This window comes from Monodelphis domestica, chromosome 3 (genome assembly GCF_027887165.1).
Source record: "Monodelphis domestica isolate mMonDom1 chromosome 3, mMonDom1.pri, whole genome shotgun sequence".
Lineage (NCBI taxonomy): Eukaryota > Metazoa > Chordata > Mammalia > Didelphimorphia > Didelphidae > Monodelphis > Monodelphis domestica.
The window spans coordinates 373,466,742-373,480,826 of NC_077229.1; positions in this window are offsets into that span (position 1 = coordinate 373,466,742).

The window sequence follows — 14,085 nt, forward strand, 5'->3', positions numbered from 1 at the left end:
TTCACATGGAATTCCTCCAGTTAATTATGGTATTACATCATTAATAGATACCACAATTTCTTTAGCCATTCCCCAATCGATGGACACCCCTTCATTTTCCTTTTATTTTTTTGCCACCGTAAAGAGCGTGGCTATATAAATTTTTTACAAGTCTTTTTTCTTATTATATCTTTGGAGTATAGACCCAGAAGTAGTATGGCTGGATCATAGGGAAGGCAGTTTTGGGTATAATTCCAAATTGCCTTCCAGAATGGTTGGATCAATTCACAACTCCACCAGCAATGCGTTAATGTCCCAATTTTGCAATATCTTCTCCTACATTTATTACTTTCCTTTGCTGTCATATTAGCCAACCTGCTGGGCTTGAAATGGCACTTCAGAGTTGTTTTGATTTGCATTTCTCTAATTATAAGAGATTTAGAACACTTTTTCATCTGCTTATTGATAGTTTTGATTTCTTTATCTGAAAGCTACCTATTCATGTCCTTTGCCCATTTGTCAATTGGGGAATGACTTGATTTTTTTTGTACAATTGATTTAGTACCTTATATATTTGAGAAATTAGGCCTTTGTCAAAGGTTTTTGTTATAATGATTTTTTTTCCCAATTTGTTGCTTCCCTTCTAATTTTGGATGCATTGGTTTTGTTTGTACAAACCCTTTTTAATTTAATGTAATCAAAATTATTCATTTTACATTTCGTGATGTTTTCCATTTCTAGTTTGAACTTAAATTGACCCCTGAATCTACACTCTCTCATCATGTGCTCAACTAAATTGCATAAATAGCACTGAGGAGGATTTTGCCTGTTTTGTTTATGATTGTATTCATGTCTATAAGGCCTATAAGAGGCCTATAAGACTGCAAGACTGCAACAGTCTTAACCTGCTGTATCTCACTCTCTTGGATCTTTTTGTTAGCTTCCTTCAATTGCAGCCTTATTTTTTCAATTACCTTGGTCTTATCATCAGGTTGCCTTATCTAACTCATCCTGGTAAACATAAGTCACTGTCCTTTTCAACTCATCAAGTTCCATGGTGAACCAGTTTGAGCAATTACTTCTGAAATAGGTTTTCATGACTTGGAAGGCATTCTTCATGAACTGACACTTTATGTGACTTACATTTTCTTCAGATAGTTGATCTAGGCCAAGCCAATATTCCCTGAAATCAATAATTCTGTCAAGGAAGCTAGCTATAGTCTCCACTTCGTCTTCTCTCAACCAGTCGAATTTTGACCACATCCCTGGGCGCTTTGAGTTTGCTTTCTTGATTTCTAAGAGAGACTCCCTTGCCTGTAATTCTCCACTGAATTTATCTGAAGAGAACAATATTGGTATTTGTTCACTCTACAATCTGCTACTTCTCCCTCTTAGTTAAGATCTCATCTAAAAGCAGGTCAAAATCCTGGTAACTTTCTCTAGCTCTTTAACTACCTAGATTAGCTCTTCCTCATGTTTGGGAATCCATTTCTTTAAAGATTCCAGTTCTCCTTTAGTAAAATTCTTATGCTGCCTAAGATGCCTTGGTCAGGTGTAACATCAGAAATATCACTCAAAGGACACGTTGCAATTGCCTTATGTTCTAAATCCTCAGTTTCCAGTTCCAACTTTGTAGGAGCTTGTTTTTGTTCAGCCCCTGCAAGCTTCACTACTTCCTGCTGCTTTAGATCCTGAGCCATACCAATAACTTTCATTAATTGTTCATAAGTTGTTTCAATTTTATCCAATTTTACTTGCAAGGCAATAACCAGTCTTTTGGTATTCAGCAATATCAAAACTCATCTAGCCATACAAATTATCTTTGTAATATCCATTTATTATTATTACATCTGGTATTCCTTCTGACTCAGTTTCTGATTCAGAATCATTGAATTCTGTAATCCTTATGTTATTCATTGGATTTTGTTCATCATTCTCAATTTCTCACTTCCACACCAGTAAAGCACAAAACCCTTGGCTCTAGAAACAAAGTTTATTTTTATAATAGGAGTAAAGGGGAGGTAGAGTCAAGATGGAAGCTTAGAGGCAGCAACAGTTCAGACCTCCACAAACCTTTCCTCACTGAATCAAAAGCACAATGCTTTGAGGGGACTGAAAACCAAATCTAACAACAGGGCAGAGCTAGAGAAACCTCTTGCTAGACCCAACTTAAAAGGTACACCCCAAAAAAGTCTGAATTTTAGAACATGTGGGTTTAAGGGGAAGGAAGAAGGAAAGTCCCAGGACCCCTCCCCCATCTACAGTGCTGAGCCTCCAGCAGTGTCTGGAATCCCTGGGTAAGCAAGGGCGCTAGTCACTAGTACCTTGCTGACACAGCTGTGACAGGCTCAGAGCATTGAACACAGGCGGTGTAGAGGCAGCTGGAGGAGAAGCACAGAGCAGGCAGCCTAGTCACAGCCAAGATACTCCATCTTGCCCCCTCCTTCCCAAGGTTTTGGTTTTAGGGCACATCCAGCTTTGCAGATCAACTCTGCCCTGGCTCAGTCTTATCAATAGTGCAGTTAGAAGCCTTCAGAGGGCAGGGAAGCTCAAGCTCCAACACCCCTCACCCACGGACTGATCTGAGAGCCTTGATGACTAAACTCAAAGCACAAAGGCTGCAACAAACTACAGGCAACAACCTTGATAACTGGGTGGGAAGCCCATTTCCTTTTCAGCTTCTGCTGTCTGCTAGGGAATAACTGATTAACCTGATCAATCAGGAGAACAGAGAAGAAGCCCCTTCTGGACAGAACAGCCTAAACCTACAGATCTACTGCATAATGAGAGGAGCAAGACTACAGGCAACTACACAGGGGAAAGAAGGGTAAAATATGAGTAAACAACAGAAAAAGGAAAAAGAAATGTAACAAGTTAAAATTTAGAAAATATTGGGGAGACTGAGGCAGGTAGAAATTAGTTTCTCTCTGCAAGGAGTATTGTATTTTTTAGAGGTTTATTAAGGATTAAGGATTAAAGAAAAGACAGGATAAGAAACACATGCCTAAGCCAGAGTGGCCTAGACAAAACCTCACCTACATTATGGAAAGAGCCATGTCTGCTCCAAAACGGAAGTCCAAAAGACCAAGAGAGCCCCAAAAACCTTTGCCACCAGCTTAAATCCTTCCTCGATCTCGGCCAACCTCAGAATTCCCGTGAGATTACAAAGCATTTTGGGGAAGTGGAGCAAAGGCTTGTGGGGATTGTAGTCCTGTATTCGAGTCTATTTTTTACAGAAATTACAATTGACAGCTTCTATGCAGGCAATGAACAGAGCAAATTGTGGCATTTAAAAGAGTTGATGCCATAAACTGTAGTAGTTAAATGGTATATGCCATAAATTGTAAGAGTTAAAATGGTTGAAGATATAAATTGTAGTAGATATAAGAGTGGGTGAGTAAATTGTGACCGCAGAAAATATGTTTTCACTGCAGTGTCTTGTTTTAAATCAAATATAAGGTGGTCTCCAGGGAAATATTCCCAATTATGAATATACCCAAGTCAACTGGGTTTTATAGAGATTTAATTAATAATACAATGAGGAATCAAAGAAAGAGAGAGAGATTAAGAAAGGAATAAGTTTGAAGGGCCTTAAGCCAACATGGCCTAGACCTGAGTCTTTAAGAGAGAGAGAGAGAGAGAGAGAGATCAGTCAGTCTTTTATCACTCATCACAAGATCTGTCCACGCAAGGATTCTAGTGACAGAGTCTCCCCAGAGGGAGTTCCAGCCAGAGTCAGCCTCCCTTGAAAGACCTCCTTAGATATTGTCTCTCAAGAGCTGTATATCTCAAGAGCCCTCAACAGTCTCTCCTTTTTCTTATATAGCGGGTTTTCTCCTATGTTACCTCCCCTAAGTTCTTCCATCTACCAATCACAGTAGACGTTTTCCAAAGGACAGCCCATTCTGAATTCACACCTGAGTAGATTAATCCTTTTAGTAATCCACACCTGAGTAGGTTAGAATCTCTGTGTAAGGAACTTCCGGGTAATCTACATCAAAGGAGCATAAAAATCACCTTTGGCAGAACAGGACTCCTCAGTATCCCACAGAGGTGAAGGTACGTGGGGCTTGAACATTTCCATAGTATAATAAGAAGGAAGAAAAGCTTGCCAGAAAAGTGAACTGAGCCGCCCTTCCCCCACCCCACCTCCCCCACCAAACCAGAGTGAGCTACCTGAGCACTCACCGGGACAGCGAGTGAGTGGGGAAAGTCTCTGTCTTGGGGGGGGGGGGGGTGGCACTCCAGGGTCCTTGGGATCTGGGGACTGCCAGGAAAAAACGTCTCAGGGCGGCTTCACTGGAGAACCCGGCACTGAGCACGGGGGTCAGCGGAGCTGTACTTGGGGCGGCTGTGCTGAACATCTCCTCAGAGCTAAACACCAGGGACGGACCACGCGCTGATTATCTGTGCGGAGCTGAACAGCTGGGCAGTGTGGCTGTGATCAGGGACCCAGCTCTCTAAGAAACCTCGGAGGCTGGGAAAAACTAGTCTGAAGCAACCTAAATTCACAGAAAAACCGCCCATATAACCCAGACCCCAGACCAAAAAGTAAAGGGGAATAAAACCACCAAAGGGATGGCTCACATGGCCCAAAATCAAGCCTCCAGGAAGAAAGGGAAAAAAGTGACTATTGAAAACTTTTATGGTGGAAGTACCCAAGGAAAAGAGGAGAATGAGGAGGAAATCCAAAAAAAATCAGAACATGCCTCCCAAAATGGAAACTATCAACAAGCTCTGGAAGATCTCAAACTGGAACTTATCCAAAAGATGGAAACCGGGAAAGAAAAATGGGAGAAAGAGATCAGCAGTCTGACAGATAAGACTGCTCAATTGGAAAAAGAGCTCGAAGCATCCAATAGAAGGACAGACAAAGCTGAAAAGCAAAAACAGTCCCTAACAACCAGAATCAAGCAACTCGAAGAAAGCGAGATGATAAAACAGCAAGAATCAATAAAGCAAAGCCAAAAAATTAATGAATTAGAAGAAAACATAAAATATCTCACTGAGAAGGTCACCGATCTCAAAAACAGAGGGAGAAGAGAAAACCTCCGAATTATCGGTCTCCCAGAAAAAGCAGAGATAAACAATAACCTTGATGTTATTCTACAGGAGATTATTGAAGAAAATTGCCCACATGTTCTGGAGCAAGGGGGCAAAATAGAACTAGAAAGGGTTCATAGAACACCTTCTATACTAAATCCCCAAAAGACAACCCCTAGGAATGTAATTGTCAAATTCAAGAGCTTCCAAGAAAAGGAGAAAATCCTACAAGAAGCCAAGAAGAGGAGCTTCAGATATAAGGGAGCTCCCATAAGGATCACACACAACTTAGCGACTAACACACTAAGAGACCGCAAAGCATGGAACATGATATTTAGAAAGGCAAGAGAGCTGGGTCTCCAACCAAGAATCAACTACCCAGCAAAACTGACTATATATTTCCAGGGGAAAGTATGGGCATTCAACAAAATAGAAGACTTCCAAGCATTTGCTAAGAAAAGACCAGAGCTCTGTGGAAAGTTCGATATCCAAGCACAGAAAGCAAGAGAAACATGAAAAGGTAAATATGAAAGAAAGGGAAAAGGAGATAAATCTTATCTTTTTCTTTAAGTCAAACTCTCTTCTACAAGGACTACATTTACATCAAATTATATATATATTAATATGTGGGGAAAATGTTTTGTGTAACTCTCATAAATTGTACCATCATAAGAGTAGTTAGAAGAAACATGCATAGGGAAAGATTGGGGCATTAAGAAGATTTGGTGAAAGTGGGGGCAAAGAAAGGAAAAGGGAGGGGGGAACTGTCGATAATACTAAGATTTACTTCAAGAAATAGGGGGGGACTCAATAGAATAATCTTTCCCATATAAAGATACACATGGGAAGGGGAGGGGAAGAACTCTCATATGAGAAGGAGAGGAAGAGAGCATGAAGTGGAATTACTTAACCCTTACTCTCAGTGAAATCAAATCTGAGAGGGAAGAACATCTAGATCCAGTGGGATCCTGAATTCTATCTTATCCAACAGGGCAAGAAAGAAAGGAAAATTAAGGAGGGAGAGGGGGGAGGGAGTATAAAAAGGGAGGGAAGGAGGGGGGGAGGGGAAGGGAGCATAAAAAGGGAGGGGCTAGAAAGGGAAGCATATCAAGGGAGGGGACTAGGGGGATTGACCTAAAGTAAATCACTGGTTCAAAAGGAGAAAGCTAAAGAAGAAAGGTCAGAACTAGGGGAAGATATCAAAATGCCAGCGAATCCACAAATGACAATCATAACTTTGAACGTGAATGGGATGAACTCACCCATAAAATGTAGACAAATAGCAGATTAGAACCCAAAACCCTACCATATGTTGTCTTCAAGAAACATATGAGACGGGTTGACACTCACAAGGTTAGAATTAAAGGATGGAGTAAGACCTTTTGGGCCTCAACTGATAGAAAGAAGGCAGGAGTGGCAATCATTATATCTGACAAAGCCAAAGCACAAATAGACCTGATCAAAAGGGATAGGGAAGGAAAATATATTCTGCTAAAAGGGAGTATAGACAATGAGGAAATATCACTAATCAACATGTATGCACCAAATGGTATAGCATCCAAATTTTTAATAGAGAAACTAGGAGAATTGAAGGAGGAAATAGACAGTAAAACCATATTAGTGGGAGACTTGAACCAACCACTATCAAATTTAGATAAATCAAACCAAAAAATAAACAAGAAAGAGGTAAAAGAGGTGAATGAAATCTTAGAAAAATTAGAGTTAATAGACATATGGAGAAAAATAAATAGGGACAAAAAAGGAATACACCTTCTTTTCAGCACCACATGGCACATTCACAAAAATAGATCATACACTAGGTCATAGAAACATGGCACTCAAATGAAGAAAAGCAGAAATAATAACTGCAGCCTTTTCAGATCACAAGGCAATAAAAATATTGATCGGCAAGGGTACATGGAGAGCCAAATCAAAAATTAATTGGAAATTAAATAACATGATACTCCAAAATCAGATAGTTAGAGAAGAAATCATAGAAACAATTAATAATTTTGTTGAAGAAAATGACAATGGTGAAATATCCTTTCAAAACTTATGGGATGCAGCCAAGGCAGTACTTACAGGGAAATTCATATCCCTGAGTGCATATATTAACAAATTAGGGAGGACAGAGATCAAGGAATTGGAAATGCAAATCAAAAAACTTGAGAACGAACAAATTAAAAACCCCCAGAAGAAAACCATACTAGAGATCCTAAAAATTAAGGGAGAAATTAATAAAATCGAAAGTGACAGAACTATTGAGCTAATAAACAAGACTAGAAGCTGGTACTTTGAAAAAAACAGACAAAATAGACAAAGTACTGGTTAATCTAATTAAAAAAAGGAAAGAAGAAAGGCAAATTAACAGCATCAAGGATGAAAAGGGGGATCTCACCTCCAGTGAAGAGGAAATTAAGGCAATCATTAAAAACTACTTTGCCCAACTATATGGCAATAAATATACCAATCTAGGTGATATGGATGAATATTTACAAAAATATAAATTGCCTAGACTAACAGAAAAAGAAATAGTTTTCTTAAATAATCCCATATCAGAAAAAGAAATCCAACAGGCCATCAAAGAACTTCCTAAGAAAAAATCCCCAGGGCCTGACGGATTCACCAGTGAATTCTATCAAACATTCAGAGAATAGTTAATCCCAATACTATACAAACTATTTGACATAATAAGCAAAGAGGGAGTTCTACCAAACTCCTTTTATGACACAAACATGGTACTAATTCCAAAGCCAGGCAGGCCAAAAACAGAGAAAGAAAATTATAGACTAATCTCCCTAATGAATATAGATGCAAAAATCTTAAATAGGATACTAGCAAAAAGACTCCAGCAAGTGGTCAGAAGAATCATTCTCCGTGATCAAGTAGGATTCATACCAGGGATGCAGGGCTGGTTCAACATTAGGAAAACTATCCACATAATTGACCACATCAACAAGCAAACCAACAAGAACCACATGATTATCTCAATAGATGCAGAAAAAGTCTTTGATAAAATACAACACCCATTCCTACTAAAAACACTAGAAAGCATAGGAATAGAAGGGTCATTCCTAAAAATAATAAACAGTATATATCTAAAACAATCAACTAATATCATCTGCAATGGGGATAAACTAAATCCATTCCCATTAAGATCAGGAGTGAAACAAGGATGTCCATTATCACCTCTATTATTTGACATTGTATTAGAAACACTAGCAGTAGCAATTAGAGAAGAAAAAGAAATTGAAGGCATTAAAATAGGCAAGGAGGAGACCAAATTATCGCTCTTTGCAGATGACATGATGGTCTACTTAAAGAATCCTAGAGATTACAAATATCATTTTTCCATATAGAAATATAAACAGTTTGACCTTACTGAAGTCCTTAAAATTTTATTTTTCTTTCTTGTTTACCTTTTCATGTTTCTCTTGAATTTTGTATTTGGTCATCAAATTTTCAGTTTAGTTCTGGTCTTTAGGGATACTTGCAAATCTTCTATTTTGTTAAATGCTCATACTTTCCCCTGAAAGTATATAGTCAGTTTTGATGGGTAGGTTTCCTTGGTTTTAGAACCAATTCTCTTGATTTTCTGAATATCATATTCCAAGCCTTGTGGTCCTTTAGTGTGGAGGCTGCCAGATCTGTAATCCCAACTGGGGCTCCTTGATATCTGAATTGTCTCTTTCTGGCTTCTTGCAATATTTTCTCCTTGGCTTGGAAGGTCTTGAATTTTGGGGGAGTTGTCTTTTGAAGATTTAATGCAGAGGGTGATCTATGAACTCTTTCGATGTTTATTTTGTTCTCTTATTCAAGAACATCAGGGCAGTTTTCTTAAATAATTTCTTGTAATATGATGTAAAGGCTTCTGGTTGTTTTTTTCCCCCAAAGGTTTTCAGGTAGACCAGTGATTCTCAAACTGTCTCTCCTAGACCTGTTTTCCAGGTCAGTTGTCTTTTCAATGAAATATTTCATGTTTCCTTCTATTTTTCCTTCTTTTGATTTTACTTCATTAATTCTTGCTCTCTTGTAAGATCATTAGATTCTACTGCTCAACTCTATTCTTTAAATACTGGTTTTCATCTATGATATTTTGATTTTCCTTTCCAGTTTGGTCCATCCTGCTTTTCAAGGCTTCCAGCAGATCAATCCTGGTCACCAATTTGCTTATTACTTCATGTGATTTCTGTACTTCTTTTTCCAGGTGGGAGATTGTCTTTTAAACTGTTATTTTCTTTTTTAATTACCTGCATTTCTATTTCCCACTTTTCTGCCCATTTTTGTTCTATATTTCTTACTTGGTTCTTGAACTCCATTTTGAGTTCCTCAAGAACTTTTGACCAATTGCCATTTTTTTGAAAGTTTGGATGTGTTTGCTTGTTTGTCACTCTGCTTTTTGCCTCTGCACTCTGCTCCTTTTCTCCATATAAGTTTTACAGTGTCAAAGGTGTGATAGAGGCAAGCCAGAAAGAGAGAACTTCAGGTTTGCAAACCAAGCTGGGGACCTGATCTGCAAAATCAAGGTGAAGATTCCAAATGGAATGTTCCCTGAGGAGGCAGTTGAGCTGGCCAGGGGAAGGATCTGATTCTGTCTCTCTCTATGGGGTTAATGACCAGGAGACTTTGGCTCTCTGGATTTTCCTGACCAAGGGTGGCTGGCTGAAGGAGAGAAGCCCTGAACTGATCTTATTTAGCTTCTGTCCCAGGCAGAAGGACCCTTGAGGGAGGCTTCTGAAATTAGGCTGAGAGACCTTGGTGGCTTTGTGGAGAAGAAAAGAAGAATAATAGTTGTCCTCCATCTCTCTGACTGCCCCTCTGTCACAGTTGTGACTGGACTGATTTCCCAAATCCTCTTATTCTCCTTATAGTTTAGGGAAACCCTCATCCCTCTTTCCTCAGTTCTCTATCCTGTTGTTTCCCAATAAACCCTTTACCTGAGAAAGAAAACAAATGTATCTTCATAGTCACTCAGGGGGGAGGGGCAAAGCCACAAGCTTCAAGAAGAAACTTGGAGGGAGAGGCTGGGAGAAGGGTAGGGGTTGAGGGAGTGTGTGGGATCTGGGAAGTGAAGGGAGGAGGAGGTTAGGAAATAGATTGATCTATCAGCCATCAATAGTGATCAGTAGGCAAATCCCAGAGCATTCCCCTGTGATAGCATCTCTTAGTGTCTCTCAAAGTATTTCTATCCTCATTGCAAATAGACAGCCCTCAAGTGTCCCTTTACTAGCAGCTCTCTCTAGTCACAAGCCAGAGTATATACATCAGTTACATCAACAAGAAATAGTCACACAGGTTACATATTTTATTACAAAGGCTGTTTATTTCTTTTGGTACTTGTGGATTGTGATCCCTTCATGTTGGTAACCATTGCTGTGCTCATTTTTTTCTCTATATTATCTTGGTTTCTCAGCCAGAAGTCTGAGTGAGGCAGGCAGGCAGTTCTTGGTGTAGTGAGATTTAAAGAGTCTTACCCTGAGACTTTTTTTCCAGTCTCTGTTGCCAGCCAGGGTCTGTGGTCAGCCTGAGTCTACCCTATCTACAAGCCCATTTTCCACACTCTGAGCTCCATGTTTCATGCTCCCCAGCCTCAGGTGCCAAGGTCCTGTGCTGCCTTCAGTGGTAAGACTGTGGTGCCCTCTGAAGTATTATGGTAAGCTGAGGTGGATGGATGTTATTATCCACCAAGGGAATTGGTTGTAAATACCATAGTCCCCTTTAGTGAACGAAGTAAGGCAAATTGGTAAGGAGTGTTAAATTTTTTATGGTTTGACTGAATTATTTAATTGGTGGTTGCCAGGGATTTAATTTCTAAATCCCAAAATGAATATGGTAGTTTTATTTACAATAGAAGGAAGATATTAAGGAATGAGAGAGAGAGAAAAAAAAAAACTCTGGCTTTCTCTGAGCCAGGTAGAAACTCTAAGGCCCTAATCAGGGAAAAGGAGTCTCAAGATGATGGGCCTTTCTTGGAGGTTCACACCTCCAGAAAGGGCAAGGAACTAAGTCAGCCTTTACATTCACCATGGTGACCATCTAAAAAGGAAAGCAGTCTGAGGTCTCCTGCATGAGCTCCTCCAGGGGTCCAGTTCCATGATCAAGTAGCTTCACTGCAAGTCTGAGTTTCTGTTTTCCAGTCTCTCCTCAAGAGTCTGTCTTCCGGTCCAACTCTGAGTGATTGAAGATCTATCTCTCCTTGTGTGTTTCTGTTTCCTCTATTTAAAGACTTTTTTCTCTTGTGTTACCTCCTCTAAATTTTACATCTACCAATCAAAGAAGATGCTCCTCTCCAGGACTGCCCACTCAATGTATGAAATGGGTGTTCACACTTTTTGTATTTAGTTAACACCTTTTTAGGTTAGTTAACACCTTTTTGTAGTTAAAATGGGTGGATCTACTTAAAACACTGAGTTAACACTTTGGGGATTTAAATCTAAAAATAGACAGGGGATTACAATTTAATCTTCACAATAAAAGAAGAGCTAAGTACATTCATTGTTACAATCAGGAGATAGCCAAATCCAATTTTCACAGGAGGGAGGATTTAGGAAGGAGGATGCCCTAATCTCTAAATTCTATTACTTCCCTCTTCCCTCTAAGTCCATTGCAAGATGTTGATGCTCCCTATTACTCCCTGCTTCTGGCTAAGTATCCCCAAACCCTCTCTATGCTTCTTGACACTAAAATCCTCCTTTGTTGGTTTATCTGATTGTCAATAGTTTTCTACAAGTTGGATAAGGATGAATTCAAATGGACTGAGTCCACCCTGGGATGGACTAGGTCTGAGGTGAACACCTCAGCCCTCATACACCAATGGACTCTGGATAATACTTCTTCTCAGTCAGGTTTAATAGAATAGAGATCTTCTTTAAGCAGGTTTCTTCTGTGGAAAAGGTACTTCCAAAGGAATTCAAAAGGTTTCTCTTCTCTCACAAACAGGCTTGATTCAAAGAGCTCAGCAGTGGACAATCTCCTTCCTCTTAGGCTTTAGGACAGAAAGAGAGAGAAATTGATGGTTGCACCTTCAAAACTCTCCCTCCTAGGAGCAGAACCAGGAGAACATTATACAGAGACTGATACATTGTGGTACAATCGAATGTAATGAACTTCTCCATTTGTGGCAATGCAGTGATCCTGAACAACTTGGAGGGATCTACGAGAAAGAACACTATCCACATTCAGAGGAAAAACTGTGGGAATAGAAACAGAGAAGAAAAACTGCTTGATTACATGGGTCGAGGAGATATGATTGCGGATGTAGACTCTAAATGAATATCCTAGTGCAAACAACAACATGGAAATAGGTTCTGATCAAGGACACAAGTAATACCCAGTGGAATTGCTCATTGGCTATGAGAAGGGTGGGTGGAGGGGAGGGAAAGAATATGATTCTTGTAACTAAGGAATAATGTTCTAAACTGACTAAATAAAATTTAAAAAATTAAAATAAAAAACCCCTCTCCCTCCTCTCTCTCCTGCATTCCAGAATCCTCTCTTCAGAGTTCCTAGCATGTGCCCATACTAGCCTCTGCAAGACAACCTTCAACTTCACTTAACTCACTCTTATTTTTATAATCCTATCTCTATACCTCAGCCAGCTCCTGAGAATTTAGAGATTGCCCCCACCCTCACTCTGACTCTGGCGGGGTGATCAGCTTACACTTTGTTAGGTGTCATTTTATCCCCTTTATAGTGTGGAAATGCCCAATCTCTGCCTACCTTCAAGGCTGTGCCCCATGGCAGAGCCCCTGCCCTCATCTGATTTTGATTCTTGTCCTTTTGAGATGCTTTGTTGTGATGGGTAGTAGGGAAAGTCATGAAGTTCCTTCTACTCTGTGGCCATCTTAGCCCCTACTGGATATTGTTACTTTATGGCCAAAGACTAATGGGTTGAATGCTTTCTCTTTCTATATTTCTTCATGTAACCCTGTTCTTCCTGGGTAAAATAAAGGATGTCCCATGATCAATCAGTTCAATTATGGGACATCCTTTATTTTAGAGTGATAATCAGTTTGATTATATCCTATAATAAACTATCCTAGCAATCAGCCAGCAAGTGTAGAGTTCCATTTATAATGAAGCACGAAGGTAAAAAAGATGTATTCAAAAGCTGACTAATGAGCAAAGTGCTCATGGACTAGACTTATGGAGTATTTCTAATATTTCACGTGATGCCTTTCTGAGTCCTTAAATTGGTTGGGTGTTCAATTTTGTGTAACTTAGAAACCAAGCCTTTACTGTGTGTGATCTGCAGTCTGGAGGCTAGCAGACAAGTTCTAAACGTGCTTTGTAATGTCAAAGACCTGCATTTGCATTCCTAAAATAATCTGGAGCCAGCCTCCATCTGGATACCTGGAGATCTCTTGTGTTATCCACTCTTTGGGCTTTGGCATTAGCATGTTAAAACTGCTGCTGTACTATTGGATTGACATCCTGCAACCCCCACTGCTACTTTCTTTAATAAAGATAGCTCAGCTCAGTCACTGGATCTCTGACCATCTGACCTGATGACACCATGCTATGTCTTGTCTCTCTGCTCTTTCTGTTTCATTTTCTCTAGCCTGGAAGCTTTATCCATTACTTTCCAGCATCCAACTTCCCTCTACAGGCGATTCAAACCCACGAAAGAATTTTATGTATGAGCTGAACTCTACAGAACATTCTTAAAGCTCTTACTGTGTACCAAGAATTGTGTTAAGTGCTAGAAATACAAAGAATAAACAAAAATCTGTTTGTTTGAAGAAATGGGTACAAATGGGTACATAGAGGATAAATACAAAGGAGCTGGAAGGCAGCCTTAGAAGGTAAGGCTCCCATAGCCAGGTTTGGAAGAGAAGGAGGTGGAGGAGCCTGAGAAGTGCCTTGAAGCTAGAAGGAAGTCAAATATTCTGTGAGGCAGAAGTGATGAGGAGCATTCCAGACACAGGGAACAGACAGTGAATGCCAAGGAAAGGGGATGAGAGACGGAGCCTCATGGGTGAGCAAAGGGTACCAGTGTGAACAAACTACAAAGTGAATGGAGGGGAGAAATGCTTTGTTTTGTTTTAAGCAAAACTGTAATTA